Raw genomic sequence first — 19,065 nt, 5'->3', positions numbered from 1 at the left:
GGGCAGCCAGGAGCCTTGGGCGGGCGCACAGGGCGGCCACGGCGCGGCCGGCCGGCTCCGGCTGCCCTCGCTCCGTGACACACACTAGATGCCGGCAGGTGAGGAAGGGACATCAGCTCTTGGTGCAACCTTCACCCAACGCGGACACCAGAGGCAGCGTGTGTGGCCAGCATCACGGAGGCCTGGTGTTTAGAACGCACAGAGGAAGCATGACCTGCAATGAACACAATGAAACAATAAATCCGAGTGTACAACCAGCACACGCTCTGCGGGCACACGCGCTCCCTCCGCCCCAGGAGAGGCCTCGGCCTCAGGGCCACTTGGAAGAGGCGTGGTGACCTCCTAGTTTGGAGGTGCTGAGACACCCCTCTGTGGCCCTCCCTCCCTTCCCTTCCCCTTCCCCTCTGCCCTGCAGCAGGCACAATCTGCAGGTGGGGGGGCAGGGTAGTGTGAGGGGACCTCAGAGCTACACAGGGGCCTTGGGTCACTTTCCCGTGGGGAGGGGGACGCTGTGTGTGGACAAGGCCCAGGGCGATCACGGCATCCCCCCCCCCATCCCTAAGGACCAACCCAAGGGAGAGGTACGGCCCCTGCTCTCCCAGACACCCTGAAACACCCTGCCCTCCCCCCAACTTCAAGGGAAACGTCCGGGCGATAAAGACGTCCTTTCATCCTAATCACAATTGATTGTCAATTAGACCCTCATTTGTGCAATCTCGGCCCATCTGCCATATCAGGTTATCGCCGAGCCACCAGCTTCCCTGGCGGGGCCCCAGGTGGGCACTGACAGGTGAAATCAGTGCTTGAGATGCGATGCCGCCTGCCCAGCGGGCAGAGCACAGCCCTTCATTGCTGCGCCCCCACCCGCTGCACACCAGGCAAGGCCAGATGGGGTCGTTGGCGGCTGGGAGAGGGGTGTCCAGGCAGGAACCAGCATGGGCAGGGACAGAAACGGGGGTGGGGGGGCGAGGGGGAGACGCAAAAGGTCTCAGAAGTGACCTGGAAAAGGGGTGGGTGAGGGCTGGGATTCCAGAAGAGGAAGCCGTGTTTTTGGCCTCGATCTTCGCCCAGCACTGGGGCTCTGGGAAGTTTGGGGAGACAAGAGCAGGAAGGGAGCCCCACCACCCTAGCCACGGACTCGTCATGTGTCTCTGAACCCCCATCTCAATTTTCATCTGTCAATGGTGGGGTTTGCATTCCATGTGACCTCTAAGGTCCCTGACCTCTCCCTTGGGGGTCAAACCCAAGGTCAGAGCCTTCACTGTACATAGTGGTGGGGTGGGGGCCCCCTTCTCTTGCACCTGGAGAGCTGGGAGGGCAGCAGTGTTCAGGGGTCTTCAGGGGCACAGGGATGAGTACCCCCCACTTTGTATAATGTTTGCGTCTCGCAGGCCACACGCCACCGCAGGCCGCCTGGGGTCATGGACTCCTGGGTCCCGCCTGAACGGGCCACCGGCGGCCTGTGCGCCTGGGGCGGGGCGGGGCGGGGGAGATGGAGAACGGGCCGGAGGCTCCCGCGCGCCCTCCTCTCGCCTCCCCGCCCTCCTCGCTCCGTGACGAGCTCTTCGGAAAATGACCTTTTCCGCGTATTGGCTGCTTCATTCATCTTCTCTGCGGCGCACCTCCCCTGGGGCTCCCCGATGCCTTGAGAAAGGGTGCCCCCCACTCAGAACACGAGAGGAGAGGGGTCTGCGGGCTGCCGGCTGCCGTCCCCACAGCCCTGGGAACACGCGGGCCCCGCCCCGGCGGCCGCGCCCGGCGAGTGTTCAGGACCAGGGACAGCGGCACGACCCCGGCGCCTCCGCCTCGCGCTCTCCACGCGCCCCAAACTCTGGGCCGCCCGAGGAGGAAGAGGGGGCGGGCACAGGACCAGCCACACCCCAGGTCGGAGCCCGCCCCCCACGGCCCCCAGGGCGGGACTGTCACAGGTTTTCTCGCCGGCGTTTGAATTGTTTGTCTGCGGCGCGAGTTCGGAGCTGGGGAGCGCGCACCCTGGGCCGCGGGCGGGCGGAAAGGGGCCGGTCAGGCCCGAGGCAGGTGCCAAGGCAGGCGACACCCTTTGCACTTAAAGGTGCGCCTGGCGCGTGGCTCAGGGCTGAGCATCGACCTAGGAACCGGGAGGTCACGGCTCCATCCCGGTCCGGGCACAGGCCCGGTTGCCGGCTCGGTCCCCAGTGTGGGGGGTGCAGGAGGCAGCAGATCCTGGTGCTCTCTCATCACTGATATCTCTCTCTCCCTCTCCCTTCCTCTCGGAAATCAATAAAAATAGATTAAACTTAAACCTAAAACAACAAACCACAGCTGGGACAGCTGGAGTGGGGCCACGGGGCCCCTGGCTCCCACCACCTCCCTCCGGGCTGCGCAGGGCCGGCCGCCGCCCTCCCACGGCCTCCGGGGCAGCGCCAGTGAGAGTCACCCCCTTGCAAACGAGTAACTGAGGCTGGAGGGTGAGCTCAAGGTCACCCAGCCGTGTGCGGGGAGCTCTGAGGACCCCTGGCTGCTCCCCACCCCGCAGGGGGCCCAGGCTCGGGGACCCTGTGTACCCTCGCACCCCCATCCCAGGAGCGCCCACTCCACGGGCCATGCATGCAGCCGCTCTCATGGCTCACCCCTGAGAGGTGGGGGGAGGGGGACGAGGGCAGGAGTGAGCAAGGCAGGCAAGGGTGCGGGGAGGGGGAGGTTGAGGGAGGGATGGGGGCTGAGGGCGCTTTGGGAGGTGAGGGACGCGAGAGGGAGCTGCTGGGCTCAGGGAGGAGGCGGGGGGGGGGGGGTGGTGGAAGGTGGGGCTTATGGGCTCCGGGGGACCCCCGCAAGTATACAGTGGTGCTCAATTGCGAAGTCCCGCCCAGCAGCGCATGCGCTCTCATGAGCGCCTGCAGGGCTGCTGGGGGTCCGGAGGGCACGTGTGGGGGGGGCCAGGCCGCGTAATGAGCTTAATTGAGGTTAATGCCTCTCGCGCGGCGCCCTGATTATTAAATTATTATTATCACTCGCATGAATCATAATTAGGAGGTTCAGCGGCGCTCCAGGGGCGCCTCGGGGAGCGGTTCTGGTGCGCGCCGCCGCCTCGCCCGCCCTGGCCGCCGCTGGGGGAGGAGGCGTGTGCGCGCGGGTGGGGGGGGGGGGCCGCGGGGGCGTTGCTGCGGGTCGGGGTGGGGGTGAGGGTGAGGGTGGGGGTGGGGGTGGGGGTCGGGGTGGGGGTGGGCGCGTGCTTGGGCTGAGCCGCTCCCACGGGTGTGCGGCGATGGAGGCTGGGAGGGGCCGCTGGGCAGGGAGGGGCTCACGGCCTTATGTTCCCTCTTCTCAGGTTGGAACTGCAGCCCTCCTCCCCCCACCGTCCCCCTCCCTCCTGCAGGTTCATTCTCTGTGACCCCACCCGTGTCTGAGTCCCTGGGAGGAGCTGCCCCGGAGCCTCAGGGAGCGCAGGGGTGGGGGGGGTGTGTGTGTCCTCCACGTGCACAGGAAGGCGTGTGGGCTCCTGTGTGTCGGTGTGATGATGCGCTGACAGGAGGCCAGCACGGCTCCTGTGTGTGTGTCTGTGTCCACGCGTGTGTTTGCATGAGGGTGTCTGGGTGTCCGCGTGTCTGTGTGTGACTGTGCATGGTGTGTGGCTTTGTGTATCCCTCTGTGTGTGTCTGGGTGTCCACTGTGTGAGTGTGTGGGTCTCGGTGTCCACGCTCTGTCCATCTGTGTGTAACTGCAGGGTGTGTGGGCAGCACGTGCCCTGTGTGTGTGAGTGTGTCTGGGTGGACTTGTGTGGGGGGCTGTGTGCCAAGCCTGGGGCTGACTCCGTCTCTGCAGCTGTGTGCCCTGGGACTGGGGGGGGGGCGGTTTTGGGGGCCCCAGGGGTGCAGCCTGTGTGAGATGCTAAGCCCCTGGGCCCTGTCTTTCAGCCCTCTCCCCCCCCCACCCGGCACAGCTCTGCGGGGAAATTCCTGGGAGAGGCGAGTGGGGGTGGGGGCAGTGTGGGGTCCCCAGGGCGAGAGGAGAGGAGAGGAATCAGCCGCTGGCCCCTGGCCCGGGAGCACCTCTCCTTCCCCTCCTCTGGTTGTTCCCCTCGCGGTTGCTGAACCATCTTGAAGGGAGAGAAAAGGAAACATTAAGATCCACCGTGAGCCCCGCGCTCGGAGGTTTAACGATTTCAAATGAGCCCGGCGTGGGCGAGGCCCTGACAGGCCCGTCCGGTGGCAGATGACGGCTAAAATTACCCGGAATCAATATTCTCGCCGGGTGTCCGGGGCTGATAAGAGCCGCCAAGACAATGTTGACTATTAAAGTCGACAGCTTGAGATATTACACTATTAGTTATGCTATTTTTAATAATCTATAATATTTGGGCTATAATTAATTAATTATACGGGTCAGATAATATCTCGGGCTGGAATGAGGTCTGAAGGACCTATTACGGTGGTAATGAGAAAGGAGAAATCTAATCTGAGGACAGGTGCTGTGAGGCCTGGCGCTCAGGCCTGGGACCCTGCCTCCCGCCTGCCGCCTGTCCCCGCCTGCCTGGGCCTGGGCCCGCCCCAGACAGCCCAGTTGCTGGAAGCCAGGGAGCTGTGGGGTCCCCCCCAGGGGGCTGCTGTGTGGCTGGGGGTGGGGTGTCTGCACGTCCCGCGGGGCCCAGGGGTCAGGTTCCCGCCACCCTCTACCGCTTTCCAGCTTTCTCTGAAGTGAGGGGGGCCCCCGCCTTGCGATGCTCAGGGCATGCACCCAGGCCTCACCTCATGCCCCCCCCCCCCCCGAGTCTCCCCAACACAGAGAATGAAGCCCAAGCCAGAAGCTGTGGTCTGCGGGGCTCCCTGCCCACCCCCACCGTCCTCACCTCTCTCTGGGCTGGCACATGCCCGCCAGGAGGCCCTCCTGCTGCTCCTGGGAGGAGTGACCTTTGGTGAGTACAGCTGTCCTGTGGCTTAGACCCGGCCACACATGGCCTGAGTGAGGGCTGCCCGGGGGGAAGGGGAGCGTGGGCACGGCGTCGGCAGTAGCTGCCCCCCACCCCGGGTCCTGCTGCAGGCGGCGGGCCGGGAAAATGCAGCTCCTTCCCACACCAGGGCCTTCGCTAAAACCACAGGACCAGCTGGGGCTCAGCAGGAGCCCCCCCAGAGGGCAGAGCCGGGGGAGGGGGGGCTTGGCGCTGCCAGGCCTGCAGGCGTCCGGCTGTGGCTGCGAGCTAAGTCCACCTGCCCGGGGCCTGGGCTCTAGACACCTGGGTCCTTGGCCCTCGGTGGCGGCCCTGACAGGCCCCTCCCTGCCAGCCAGCCCCAGGCCTTACCCAGAGGACCCGCTGGTCAGGATGTTTCCATCCCCCGCCTGCGGCTGGGCTCCGGTTGCTAATATTCCGCGGAAGATTTCGCACAGACGGCCAGGAGAGGCCCGCTCTGCGGCTGCTCCCGTGTTCTGCTCTGCCTGCTGCTGGGGTTCGGGTAATGCTGGCCTCAGAGGCTGACCTGGAGCCCGGCCCGTGTGGCTCAGTGGTTGGGCATCGACCACCAACCAGGAGGTAGCTCGATTCTGGGTCAGGGAGGTGCCTGGGGCGCCGGCTCGATCCCCCATGGGGGGCGCGTGCAGGAGGGAGACAATAGATTCTCTCTCATCACTGGTGTTTCTCTCTCTCTCCCTGTCCTTTCCTCTCTGAAATCAATAAAAAGATATTTTTTTAAAAACTGGGTTGGAAAGGGTTAGCTCTTCTGTTTTGTTAGAGATTATGTAGAATCGGTGTTATCTTAATCTTTAAATATTTTTTTATTTATTATTTATATTTTTAAAAATATTTTTATTGATTTCAGAGAGGAAGGGAGAGAGAGAGAAACATCCGTGATGAGAGAGAACCATTGATCAGCTGCCTCCTGCACGCCCCCCACCGGGGATCAAGCCCGCAAACCAGGCCTGTGCCCCTGACTGGAATCGAACCCGGGACCCTTCAGTCTGCAGGCCGACGCTCTATCCACTGAGCCAGACTGGCTGGGCCCCCTTGGCTGTCCTTTGATGACTGTTTCCATGGCACACCCTCCTGCATCCTTCCCTTGGAGCCGCCTGCGTAAGGGCATTTAAAGTGGATTTGTGTGGGCAGCATGTCCCTGGACTGTTCTGAAACCTGTGTAAGAATTTCTGCCTTTTAATTGGCGGCTTAGACCGTTGACGTGGGGTGTGTGTCGGGTCGGGTCTGTCGCTGTTATTCTCCCTGTGCGTCTGCCTCGTTCCCTCTCGCTTCTTCACAACACTGCCCGCGTCTCACTTGCCTGGTCGGCCTCCGCTGCCTCCGGACAGAATGTTGTTTAGCGATTGCCGAGGTCGCAGCACAGGCGCCGAGCTTGCAGTCTCTTGAGAATCGATATTTTGCCGCTGCACGTGGGATGCGGGAAGCTCGGTGCCCAGACCGCCTCCACCTGGTCTGTGCCGGTCGCTGCCTCATCACGCACCTGCGGGCAGCCCCGTGCCCTCGCGGGCACTCTGACTCCGCTCCCAACCATCCTGCGTGCTGTGAAGGAAGAAGGAAAAATAGGCGTTGACCCGGGGACCCGTGATTTCCGTGGCTCCCTCTGAGGCGGCACGTGAGCGTCTGTCTTAGGGAAGGTCTGGGTGCGGTCTCTGAATTGCCTGTTACCCGAGGACGGCGTTGTTTCGCCTTAATTTCCGAAGGGTTTTTCGCTGGGTGTGGGATCTGGGCTGAGGTCGGCTGCGTCTTGTCTCCAGGCCGCCGGCCTCGCCGTTTCCCGTGTGATCGGTGGGTTTCTCGGCGGCCGTCGGGGCTCCTTTCTGTCTTGGTCAGTAGTTGGAGTCCATTTCTGGGCACAGATTTTTTTTTTTTTAGTTCATCTTCTTTGGAGTCCACTGAGCGTCTTGAATCTATAAATTTGTCTTTTACAGATTTTGGAAGTTTTAGGCCACTATTGTTTTTCTTATTTTTAATATATTTTTATTGCTTTCAGAGAGGAAGGGAGAGGGAGAGAGAGAAAAACATCAATGATGAGAGAGAACCACTGACTGGCTGCCTCCTGCACGTCCCGCACTGGGGATCGAGCCTGCAACCCGGGCCTGTGCCCCGACCGGGATGGAACCGTGACCTCCTGGCTCCTAGGTCGATGCTCGAGCCCTGAGCCACGCCGGGCGGCCGGGCGGCCGCTGTTTCTCCCAATGTTTCTCCTGCACGTCCTCTCCGCTGCGACTCCATGTTGTGACACGCACTTCGTGTGGAGCCTCATGCTCTTCTGCCTGTGGCTGGTCCAGCCTGCCCATGGGGCCACCGGGTCATCTGGCCGAGGGCAGCCCCAGCGCCTGTCCGCCTGCTGGCCATGGAGCCCGGGGAGTCAGCGGTCAGGGGGCACGTGTGGTGGAAGCTGGTCCTGCTCCTGGCCACAGGGTGACAGAGGCTGAGGGGCTGGCTCCCCACGGCCAGCACTCCCGGGTCGGGGGCAGGTCAGGGTCACAAGACATCGGTGGTCACACCAGGCTCTGGCTTGTCCCTCCCCAGGTGACGCCCCAGGTCCCTGGTCCAGTGCCAGCCTGGGTGCTCGGCGACCCTGCTCCCGGGTCCGCCCGGGGCCCAGATCTGCAGCCACAGGAGCTCCTCAGGGGCCACGCCCCGCACGGCAGACCCTCCCCACCTGGTCAGCCAGAGCCTGCAAAGCCCGTTCAGAGGAAGGGGGGGCAGGACGGCCCTCCCCTGCGCCCCGAGACGTTCCTTCAGCACCAAATGCCCAGGCCCCAGGGCCGAGCGAGGGAGAATGGGGGCCTGGCCCATCCACAGGCCTGGCAGGGCTGGGGGTCTCATTCTCCCTCCCCAGGGGGGCTCATGGGGACCCCCAGCAGCCACAGCAGCTGCCCCCCAGCCGGGCAGGAGACCCCAGATCCACTTATGCTCTGGAGGTGGTGGGTGGGAGGGGACGGAGGGTGGGCCCCTGGCCGTCCCGAATGGACGGACCACAGACCCGGGGGAGGCACCCCTTCTCCTGCAGGTTGGGGTCCCGGGGGGGCGCTCCCCTCAGAGGCCGGAAGGGGGTCTCCTGCTCCTGGGCCGGCTGGCAGGGCCCTGCCGGGGCCGGGCCGGGGGAGCTGACCCCGGGCTTTGGAGCGGGACTGTGTGTGTGCGTCACCCACAGCGAGCCGCCTCCCGAACTCAGAACTATTGTTAATTAAGACTGTCTCCATTATAGGGCTAATTAACAATTAGCATAAACATAATTAGCCAGCGCTGACATTTAACTCATTACATTGTTTAAATAATTTTCGGAAATTGCCCCAGCGGCATCCTGTCAGCTCCCCATAATGGTGCCACTTTGTCATGTAAATTACATGACATTTGTGTTGTTGGTCCCGCTCCGCGGGAGACAGGCCCCCAGCTGCCGCCCAGCCCGGCCTCCAGCCTGGCCCTGAGCCCCACGCCTGCAGGGGCACCCAGGCTGGTCCCCGATGCCCACACAGCCTCCCAACCGCCTGTGGCAGGAGGGTCAGAACCACCCCCCGCCCCCCGTGGGTGGCTGGTGAGGACCCAGGACAGAGGGACACCCCTTCTTTGCTGTCCTGGCACCTGGAGGGACCTTGGCCAGCACTTCCAGCAAATTCCCCGAGACCAGCGGGGTCGGGATGCCCCGGACACCAGGGGCGGGCGCTGGCACCGGCCAGAGCCTGCTCGGTGGGAGGTGCCTTCAGGCCCTTGCGAGCAGGGGCGCACTCGTGCAGCTCCCCGAGGAATGGCCGGGGCCTTCTCGGGCCAGAGCCAGGCCACCGAGGGCACCTCCTCCAGGCCAGGACCCTGGCAGCCCGGCCGGGGGATCCCTCTGGTCCCCATCCCCACGCACTCCCCACCCCGGGCCTCGGGGCCCCTGTGCCAGAGCCTGTCCAGGGCGGGACACAAGGTGCAACCAGTTCTCCTCCAGGCAGTTCCCAGACTGACCCTCTTCCTCCGGCCCCTCAGGCCCCTCCCGGGCCAGGTGGGTGCAGAGGCACCTGAGAAGGGGCGGGGCTCTGAGCCCCCTCTTGGTCTGGGCTCTGGCCTTGGCTGGGCTGTGCCCACGGAGCCCCCAGGCCCTCCGCCCAGAGGGTGTGCCGCCACCGGGCACGCCCCACGCTGGTCTCCGCCCTCCTGTCCGAAGGGCAGGTGCCCACGGCGGCCCCGGTGCCCGCGGCCCGAGGACACCCCTGGGCTCTGCTCTCCCGTGGGTCACGCGTGTTCTGCCCCGAGAGTGACAAGCAGGGGCGACAAGTGACGGCTGTGATCCCGGAGCCCCTGCCCATCATCTGGCCCCCCAGGCGGAGTGAGCAGCCCGTGCCCGGCGGCGGCCGCAGCTAAATCAAGTGCCCGCAAGCCGTGGGGGCCGGTCCTGGCTGTTAAGTGCTTGTCAGCGCCCCGGCCTCTCCTGACTCCATAAAGCTCCCAAGAATTATAGGAGCCACGGGGTCCCATAATTCACTGCTCCGGAGAGTGAACCTGGCGGCCAGTAATTCATATTTGTGGCGATAATATTGTTTTCCACTTTCCGAGTTACCGCCGCGTCTCCCTTCCAGGTCACTATGGAGATCAAAAATCAATTTGGGAAGATGGATACTGTCAGGGACAAGGCGTGGAGCGGCCCCTCCCCTCGCCTGCCCGCCTGAGCCTCGCAGGGGCTCTGATCCCGCCGGCACCCCACTCAGCTGCCCCCAGACTTGCCTCCGGCCCCCTCCCTCCCGCCCACCCTGGCCGCCCGGTTAGGCTCTGAGGCTGCTGCTCCCCTCGCCTGCCCGCCTGTCTCGACCTTGTTCCCCAGGAGCACGCGGTGGCCGGCTCCAGCGTGTGCCCGGGGCTCCAGGCCATCTCGGGTGGCGGCCCCACCCCACTCTGCCCTGCCCGTGCCCACCCGGAGTTGGTGGGTCAGGAACAAGAACATCTGCCCCGTGGGAGGCCACATCCTGGCCGCTGTGGGCCCCAGGCCTCACACGCAATGGGCAGGACGGGCCCCAGGGCTCTGGGGGCCCCAGATGTGCAAGACCCAGTTGCTGGGGGAGCCTCCTGCCGGGGGACCCTCCTGCCTGGGGACCCTCCTGCCTGGGGAGCCTCCTGCGGGGGGACCCTCCCTGGCGGAGGCGTGAGGCCCCACACGCGTGTCAGGAGGACAGAAAGCACTGAGCCACCAGCAAGGGGAGCGTGGGGACGAGGGGTCCGTTCCAGCCTGAGGAGCAGTGGCTGAGGATGCTGGGAGTTGAGTGACAGGCCTGAGAGGCAGGGAAGGCGGGCCCCCCAGAGGCAGCAGCACATGCGTGGCCACCTGGCCCAGCACCTGGCACGGGGCACAGGCTGGCAGAGGGAAGGGGACAGGATGTCCTCGAGGCACCTCCCTGTGCCGGAGGCCCTGGTGCTGGCCTGCCCAGGGGTCACCGTGCCCTGAGGGGCGGACAGAGGCCGGCCCCCTGGCGCTCTCCTCCGGCCACGGGCTGGGCCCTGAGCCGAGGCCTCCGCGTGCCGGGCGCCCGGCTTTGGAGAGGGCAGTCTGGAGACCGCTCCCGGGTGGTCAGCGAGATGAATGATCTCGCAGGGCTCCGTCACCACCCGCACCTCACCTCCCGGTGGGAGCCTGCCTGCTCTCCCGGGTGCCAGGGGCCCTGTGGCTCCCGTGTATGACATGGTGGTGGGCTGGGTGTGAGCCGGCAGGTGCTGTGTGTGTGAGCACGTGTGCATGCATGTGCTCGTATGTGCGCACACACGTGAGGGCTTATACATGTACTGTGTTCACTGTGTGCATGTTTGTACACACATGTGCCGGAGGCCGGTCCATCCTTGCTGCCTGACACAGTCGCTGCAGGAAAGAAACATCTGCACAGCATATGTTTCAATGGACCTGGCATATATAGCATACTGTTCTTAATATGTTTGCTCCCTTTAGCGCCATGTGTTTTAACCAAGGTCACCTCTCCGAGAAAGGTTGTTTCCCCAGGTGGGGATCTTTCCCTGAGGTTAGGGAGGGGATACAACCCCTTAATTAAGTGCCAGGCGGGTAGTTAAGCTACATAATCTTTACTCCCTGGAATGGAGATAAGAAACGCCCTAACCTTTGTAATAGAAATTGACAGGATTAAAATCGGCTGGTATAAATACGGATGTAACAAGACAATAAACATCAGAACCTCATCAGTTCCTAACCAGAGCTCCGACCAGAACTTTGGCTGGAGATCCTGGCTAGAGGTCCTGACTAGGCTGCTGACCAACTGAAGGCTGTCTTCGTGTCATTCCTTCTTCGCCGACTCCGTCCACACCTTTGGGGACCCCTGGACCCGCTGGGATTGGACCCCAGCACACATGCACGTGTATGTATGTGCAAGTGCTTGTGAATGCATGCGTGTTCACGTGTGTGCATGCTTGTGTGTGCCTGCGTGGCACCTGTGTGTCAGTGGTTGTGTTGGTTTTCTTGAATGAGTTTGCCGACCGTGAGGGTGTGTTCTCGGAGCTGTCCCGTGGGCTGGCACACGCGTGTCCTTCCTTATTTCCCAGGCCCTTGAGCGGCCCCACAGCGGCTCGCACTGGGAGTCCCGGGAGCAGTGATGGACCCTGAGGACGGTCCCCTGGGCCCAGAGTCAGGCCGGCCCGTGTCCTGCCTCGCCCTGACGTCAGAGGGGCCAGCGGGTTCAGGCAGCGGCCTGGGGGCACGGCCGGCAGGGCCCTCCACCGCCGCTCTGCCCTCTCTCCCCTCCCCGCACACGCCCCGTGCTCTGCCTCAGGCCCTCCTGGCCGACGACATTCCTCCTCCCTCCTGTGCTCGTGCTGGGCCTCCCGTCCACCCACCGTCTCTGCCGTGTGCGGCCTCCTCTCCCCAGCGCACGGCCTGTCCGGGGGGAGGGCTGCTGCCCTCGTTCCCCGGAGCTGCTCTGTGGAGCGGCTGAGGCGTGAGCCCGGGTTCCAGTTGGATGGGCTTTGCCGGAGGAAGTTTCTGGAACCGCAGGGGAGCTTCACTGTGACTGGTGGGCTCCGGGCCCTCACCCCTCCCTGGCCGTGGCTCCCCCACACCTGGCCTCCTGCGGGCGTCCCCTCCCTCCCCCAGCGGCCGCAGCCTCGAGGCGCCGGGGCACCTGGTGGAGTTGCCGGCCCTGCCAGGTGGAGGGGCCGTGGGGTCTGGGGGAGGCAGAGGCCCGTGGGCGTGTGTTCCCGAGTCAGAGAGAAATGGGCGGCCCCTCTTCTGGGTGCTGTTGTGGGGGTGCAGACAGTTACTTACAAAGCAGCTGACGGTGCTCCGAGCTCAGCTGCGTGGACACGCGGGATATTGGCTCATAGATCACTGTTCCGCGAGGGCCACCGGCCGCCCAGGGGAGGGGCCTCCGGCCGCTTAGCGCTGCCCCCCCAAAGGAACTGATGCAGGTTCCCTTTATTAATAAGGGGGCCCACAGGGACACCCCCCGAAACGCCTTTCAGAAGGGACTTCAGCTCTTCCCTGGGCACGGGCAGTGCGACCCAAAGGCTAGGCTGCAGGGCTGTGCCAGCCGTGTGGCTCCTGGGGGAGGGGCTGGCTCCCAACAGCCTCCACGACCCCCTGAGGGCCTGGGGGCCCAGCCAGGGTCAGGGGGTCCTCAGGCTCAGCCCTCCCGGCTGGTAGGGGGGCTGCTGCCCGACCTCCCCGGGGTGGGGCCCGCAGGCCTGTCCTGCCCCCCCACTGGCCTGTGGAGCCCGCACAGGCACCGGGGCCAGCAGGCTGGAGGTGCTCACGGGCAGGACCCCCCGCCCGCACCCCGTCCGTGCCCCGGCTTGGGTCAGGCAGGAACAGCTCTGGACGGGGGTCCCGACCTTTGGGCGGCTCAGGCAGGGACCAGTGGCCCCCCCCCCCCCCCCGTCTGGGCGGGGTGACCAGCAGCTGAGACTCTGCACGAGGTCATCTTCCCGCGATGTGGGCACCCAGTGTCTCAGGGGGCCAAGGGGAGCCCAGGCCCCATCCACCCCGCGACGGGAGAGGGGCTCAGCCAGGCGCCTTCCGGGGGCAGCGGGGGCAGGGCCTGAGGTGGCCCTGGATGAGCCCTAGCCTGCAGGTCCCCCTGGCCGCTCCCTCTCACCCCATCTCCTGCCTGCACACCCGAGCTGTCCCCGAGGACACCCCACCCACAGCCCAGCGCTGTGCCGAGTGACCACAGGCCGCAGTGGGGCCTCGGGCCCAGCAGCCACTCCCCGCTGTGGTGGGAGGGAGGCAGGAGGCCGCCTGGCTGACCACCTGCCCCCTACCCCCCACACGAGGGGCGCACAGTCCTCCCTGGTGCAGGGAGGGCCAGGCGGAGAGATGGGGGGAGGCGGGGACGTCGGGAGGAGGTGGGGGGCCTGGGTGAGGTCCTTTCTGAGTGTTCCCAGCAGCCACTGCCCCCCCCCCCAGGGCTCCACACCCCGCTGGGAGGGGCTTTCCCGCCGGGGCTGCACGTGGGCCCTGCGTGTCTGAGCCCCCACAGGCTGGTGGCAGCGGCCCTGAGCCGGGTGAGGAGCCGCACAGGGAGCCCAGCAGCGTGAGGACGGGCACCCGTCCACCCCTGTCCGTCCACACCCTCCACGACCCCCCCATACAGTGGCCAGGGGCTGTGGCGCTGGCTCCGCCCCTCCCCCTCCCCGTCCCCCGACAGGGTCTCCTTCCCATGTCCCAGGGGCCCACGTGCTCCAGGCCGGCCTGGGGAGGGGTGTTCCCTGACGCTGACCTCTAACCTCGGCCACATGTGGCCGTGCACACAGGTCTCCACGCACACGTATATCCATGTGCGTGTGTGTCCTTGTGTGTGCGTATCCGTGCTCCCGTTTGAGCTCCTGCCCAGGGCACACAGCTGCCTCTCCTGGCCTGCCCGGCCCCTAGAGAAACTTCCCTCCATGAACGCCCCACCCGCAGGCTCCCGCCCGCCCTCGGCCTCACCGCACGCTCAGGCCCAGACCCGCCTGTGCCTCCCGGGCGCCGCGCCCACGGGTCACCCTGTGCCGCCCGTGCCAGCCCCTGCCCTGCACAGACGTCTGCTCCACACGCAGCGGCCAGACCTGCCCGCGGGGAGGACCAGGCTGGCCCACACCCGCGGCTCCCAGGGCCCCGGACTGGACGCCCCTGGGTGCCTGTCCCCAAGGGGCTGAGTGAGGGCCTTGCAGCTCATGCTGCCCAGAGAGATGGTGTGGCCGCCCAGGGCCGCCCCGGGAAGGCACGGGTGTGAGGTGACCGCCGGACAGGTGCCAGGAGGGGAGCTGCGGCCCAGGAAGCTGGGGAGCCATAGCAGTGAGGTAGCGGGAGGGGAGTCAGGTCCCAGACCAGAGCGGGGAGAGCCCTCGACCCTCTTCACAGACCTCGAGCCCAGGGCAGCCCCCACACGGCCCCTCCTGGTTGGCTTGGGGGCTGTGCCCGCAGACACCGGGCGGCCACCAGCTCCTGGAGCCCACCTGCCCCCCTCCCCCGCCTCTGCAGCGGGCTCAGGGGAAGGGCACGGGCAGAGCGCAGGGCGAGCGTGTGTGCTGGTCTGACTCCAGGCAGCGTCGCGCGGCCCTGGTGCCGAGGAGCTAAGAGGCGGCGAGGAAGACCCTATTGATTTTAATTACCACAAACAGCCCACAGGGACAAAGGACTCGGCTGTTTATGGAGCAGCCATGCTCCTCCATTGTGGAGGGAGAGATCAGATCAGCCGCCTCATTATTCCTATAATAATACGGCCGAGACGCTGCTTGGGGCTGAGGGCATTTTTTTTAAAGCAATAACCTCCCTGCTCCGCCCCCCTCGCCGCCCATCCTAGGCAGGCTTAGCAGCGAGGAGCAATTACATGCTGTCGATATTAATTCAATTAAATCCAGGTTATTTATTGGGTATTAGGGAGGAGGATCCTCTTGTCTCGCACCGACGGGGCGGCCGAGGGAGAGCAGGTTCCAGAGCCCGAGTCAGCGGGAGGGCCGGGCAGCTGTGGCTTCTTGGGTGCGTTTCTCCCAGGACTGGGAGAAAGTCGGCTGGACATGTTCCAGTTGGAGTCCTCGCTCTTCTACAAACTGGTTGAGTGGCCTTGAGTGAGTCATCCGATGGCTTTAGCCATTGACTTGGCAACTGGACATGGATTTTGGATGATGGTGGTGACGTGATGATGTTGACAGGGTGGTGGTGACAGTAAAGGTGATGAGGGAGATAAACAAGGAGTTGATGGCAACAACAATGGTTTTAATGATGGTGATGGTGATGGTGATGGTGGTGGTGGTGGTGGTGATGGTGATGGTGATGGTGATGGTGATGGTGGTGATGGTGATGGTGATGGTGATGGTGATGGTGGTGATGGTGGTGATGGTGATGGTGATGGTGATGGTGGTGATGGTGGTGGTGATGGTGGTGGTGATGGTGGTGATGATGGTGGTGATGGTGATGATGGTGATGGTGATGGTGGTGATGGTGGTGGTGATGGTGGTGGTGATGGTGGTGATGGTGATGATGATGGTGATGATGGTGATGGTGATGATGGTGGTGATGGTGGTGATGGTGGTGATGATGGTGGTGATGGTGATGATGGTGGTGGTGATGGTAATGGTGACAAAGGTGATGGTGATGGTGATGGTGACAAAGGTGATGGTAATGGTGGTGACGATGGACGGAATGGGTGATGGCGATGGGTGTGGTAATGAGAATAATGCCTGCTTGGCTGCCCTCACTCTGCTGCCATCCCGGTAGCTGGGACACGGGGTTTTAACAGCCTGTGGTGCAGACGAGTGAAGAGGCTGCTGATCAGATAGGAGCCGCTCACTGTATGGATGCGCGTCAGTCCGGCGGCGGGAGGGCAAGGAGCGACCTACATTGGGCCCAGCTGCAGGGGGAGAGCAGCCGGGGGCCCTCCTCTACAGGCTGAGCGTGTAGGCCCTGGAGGGGCCCTGGGTGGCTACGGGGCTGAGAGCCCTCCTCACATCTCTCACTTGACTCTCAGAGCACCCCTGGCCGTGACACTCCCGGGGCCGATGTCCAGCCGGCTGGCTCCCTGTTCACACTGGCTGACCGGGCAGCTGGCACACACGCCCTCCCACGCTCTCCTGGATGTTAAGTTATGGGTCACCTCAGCCGCGCGAGTGTCTCCCCAGGCACAGCCGCTGGCGTGAGACTCAGTGATCTGGGTCGGCCCCGTGTGCTCTCCACAGTGGGGGTGACTGCAGGGGGGGGGGGCGCCCTGGTCGCTGGGACAGAGCGGAGGCTGGGGGGGCACGCGGAGCCCGCTGGCTGGTGGTGCCGGGCCACCGGGGACGCGTTGTTGGTGACCTGGCTGGGACTGAGGGTTCTGGATGGATCCGAGGGACAGAGAGGCCGTGCAGGAGGCAGGGGGTGAGCGGAGGCCGCAGGAGGAACCGGAGGCGGGGGAGGGGTGGGCGGGGCCGGGCACCCCCCAGCCCACTGCGCTCAGTGACTCCGTGGTCCCTCGCCGGCCCTGAGGGAGGACCCCCTGCTCCTCCAGCTGCTGTGCTGCCGCAGGCCCTGGGGTCCTCCCAGCTGAGCCTCGTCTCCCTGTGGGTGTCTCTTCTCTTCTTCCTGCGACAGCACTGTCACCAGATTCAGGGCCCACCCACAGGGGGACACTGGGAGGGGCCAGGCTCCGCTCCGAGAACAGCACCTCTCACTAATTCAGCGCAGCCAAGCCCCCCCCCCCCGCCCCCCTCCCGGCCGGGACAGGCTCTCCCAGGGACTGCCTGGGGCTGCAGGGCGGCCGGGAACCTGCTGGTCTGTCTCGGGCGGCCTTTCTAGCGGCCGCTGTCCCGGTAGGCAGTCCGCCGGGCCTCGCTCCACAGCCAGAGCCAGAACCACCGAGGGCTGGCGGCCGCCCGACCCCTGCTGGGCACGCTGCCTCCTGTCCGGGGCGGGGGGGGGGGGGGGGGGGGGGGGCGGGCGGGGGAAGGGGTTGGGGGGGCTGCGTGCCGCCTGCCGCCGGACACCGTGTCTAACCGGCTGAGATTGACCTGTTCGGGGCTCCTCGCTGCGGCTGAGCGATTGGATCCGAGCCCCGCACAGCAGCGGGTTAGTAATTGGATGTTATGAGATCGAGGGCCACGCTCTCAGGAAGGGGCAGCGCGGTGGCCGGCGGGCAGTGGGGGGAGGGGCTGCGGCCAGCGGGGGGGGGGGGGGGGGAGCCACTGGCTGCCCAAGATAAGCCCGAGTCCTCGGCCCCCCAGTCTCCCGGCCGGGGTCACAGACAGAGCCCCAGGCAAGATGGAAGGAACGTGGCCACGGCCCAGCACCGCCTGGTCCTGCCGCCCGGAGGGCACCGTGCAATTAGTTATAAATATCAATTTCACGGCGGCTCCTGGGAGGAGGCAGCGGCGATGCCGGCCACAGGCTGCGTGCTTCTCGCCGGCGTGAACTTTGTGAGAAAAGGCGGAAGCCACCAACCACGCATCCCAACGAGGAAGCCGGACGGCTCCCTGGGGCCTGCCGAGAGCTGCCCAAGCCCCCGGCCTGTCCTGGGCCTGCCCGTCTGACCGGTGCCCTCCTCTCTCCCCTCTCCTGCCCCCTCAGAACTCCGTGCCAGTCCCTGGTCCCTGGTCCCTGCCAGCCCCCTCCTCCAGGAAGCCCGCCAGGAGACTGTCTTAGACCAGGCTCCACGCCAGGGCTGCCTCCTTCCAGAGATTGGCTGGGCCACATCCCACCTGCCCCCAGGCCTCTCCTGCACCTGAAGCAGGGGAGTGAGTGAGGGACTGGCCAGGGCCAAGGCTGGGGTGGGGAGGGGACGGGGGAGGGGGAAGCTGGAAGGGGCCAGGCTCCGCCCGAAGGCAGGTGCCGCGGAGAGGGGCGTGATGGATGGCACTGGAGGCCCCATGGGTGAGGATGGCTCCCTGAGGGCTCTGACCCTGACCCTGAGCCAAGCGCTAGGCAGCTCGGAGGAGAAGGAGGGTCCCTGTGACCAGGGCTGCCAGGCCCCCAGGCCTCTGCCGCCACGTGACCAGCACCCAGCCCACCGCCCCAGACCAGAGGCTGCAGCGACGGCTGTGGGCCTGGGCCTGAGCCGAGCCGGCTACCCCCCGCCCGGGGCCAGGCCTGGGGGGCAGGACCCCGCCGGCCGGCTGGGCACAGGTGCAGGCGGAGGTGGCAGCCGGGGATGCAGGGGCTGCTGACCCTCCAGGGGTGTGCAGGGGGCAGCTGGCCGGGAGGCTCCCTGCCCCGGGGCCCCAGCGGCGTCCTGCAGGGTGATGTCACGGGCGAGGGCGGCTGGTGTCCGCGTGCCGTCCCGGCGGGGGCGCGCACAGGCAATTTATCTCCGTCTCCCGGCTCTTAAAACACTTTTATCAAAATCGGCGGTCACACGGCGCTGAACCGTGGCGGCCTCAATCTTAAACGCCCGCCGCAGATTTTAATTTGGGGAAGATTAATGCGCTCCCGGCAGCGGCGCCCGGCCGTTATCGGGCCTGACGGGTGTCGGCGCCCAGCTCCTGTCCCGGGCAGGGGTGGGGTGGGGCTGGGGGAGGTGCGGCTGCTCCCCAGACCCTGGTGCTCGGTCCTCCTCCGCCCCAGAGCCTAAGGCGCGACCTCCAGATGTCGGGGTGTCTGGGGTGGTCCCGGGCCCTGCTGGCCGTCACCCCCTCCTCTCAGCGCTGGACACTACTTGAACTCCGACGCCGACGTCCCACGTGGGGGCTTCCCTGCCCCCAAGCCCCACGGCATCTCCACGCCTGGGGCGCCCGCTGGCTCCTGGCCTCACCCCAGTGGCCCCAGCCGCGGAGCCTTGGACCCTGTCCACGCCTCCCACCCAGGTCTGTGGGCAGCGGCCCCCCGGCTCCACCCCCAGGGCCTCTCCGAGCTGCTCTGGTCAGCGGCCTGTTTAACCCCGAGCTGCCCTTGACCCACACTGTCCGATGCAGGGAAGCCAGAGGGCCTGTCGCTCGCGCCTCTCCACCCGGTCGCACCCGGTCGGCACCTGTGAGGACTCGGCCCCGAGGCAGGCCGGGCCGCCCGCTGTCCCCTCCGCACGCTCCTCCTGCCCCCGCCTCTGGGAGGGTCCTGGCCCCTGTGAGCTCCCAGCCTGGCCTCCAGTCCCCAGGTCTCCTGGCTCCTCCTCCTTCATGGACAGGAGGCCTCCCGCAGGGTGACCCGCCCCCCACTCTCTGCGGTGCCCAAGGCGGCCACTCATCCCTGTCCCCTGGCA

The sequence above is a fragment of the Myotis yumanensis genome, unplaced genomic scaffold, assembly GCF_028538775.1.
Source record: "Myotis yumanensis isolate MYYU_CA2020_CCGP unplaced genomic scaffold, mMyoYum1.0.hap1 SCAF_1, whole genome shotgun sequence".
NCBI lineage: Eukaryota > Metazoa > Chordata > Mammalia > Chiroptera > Vespertilionidae > Myotis > Myotis yumanensis.
Note: the sequence above shows the minus strand (reverse complement) of the source record.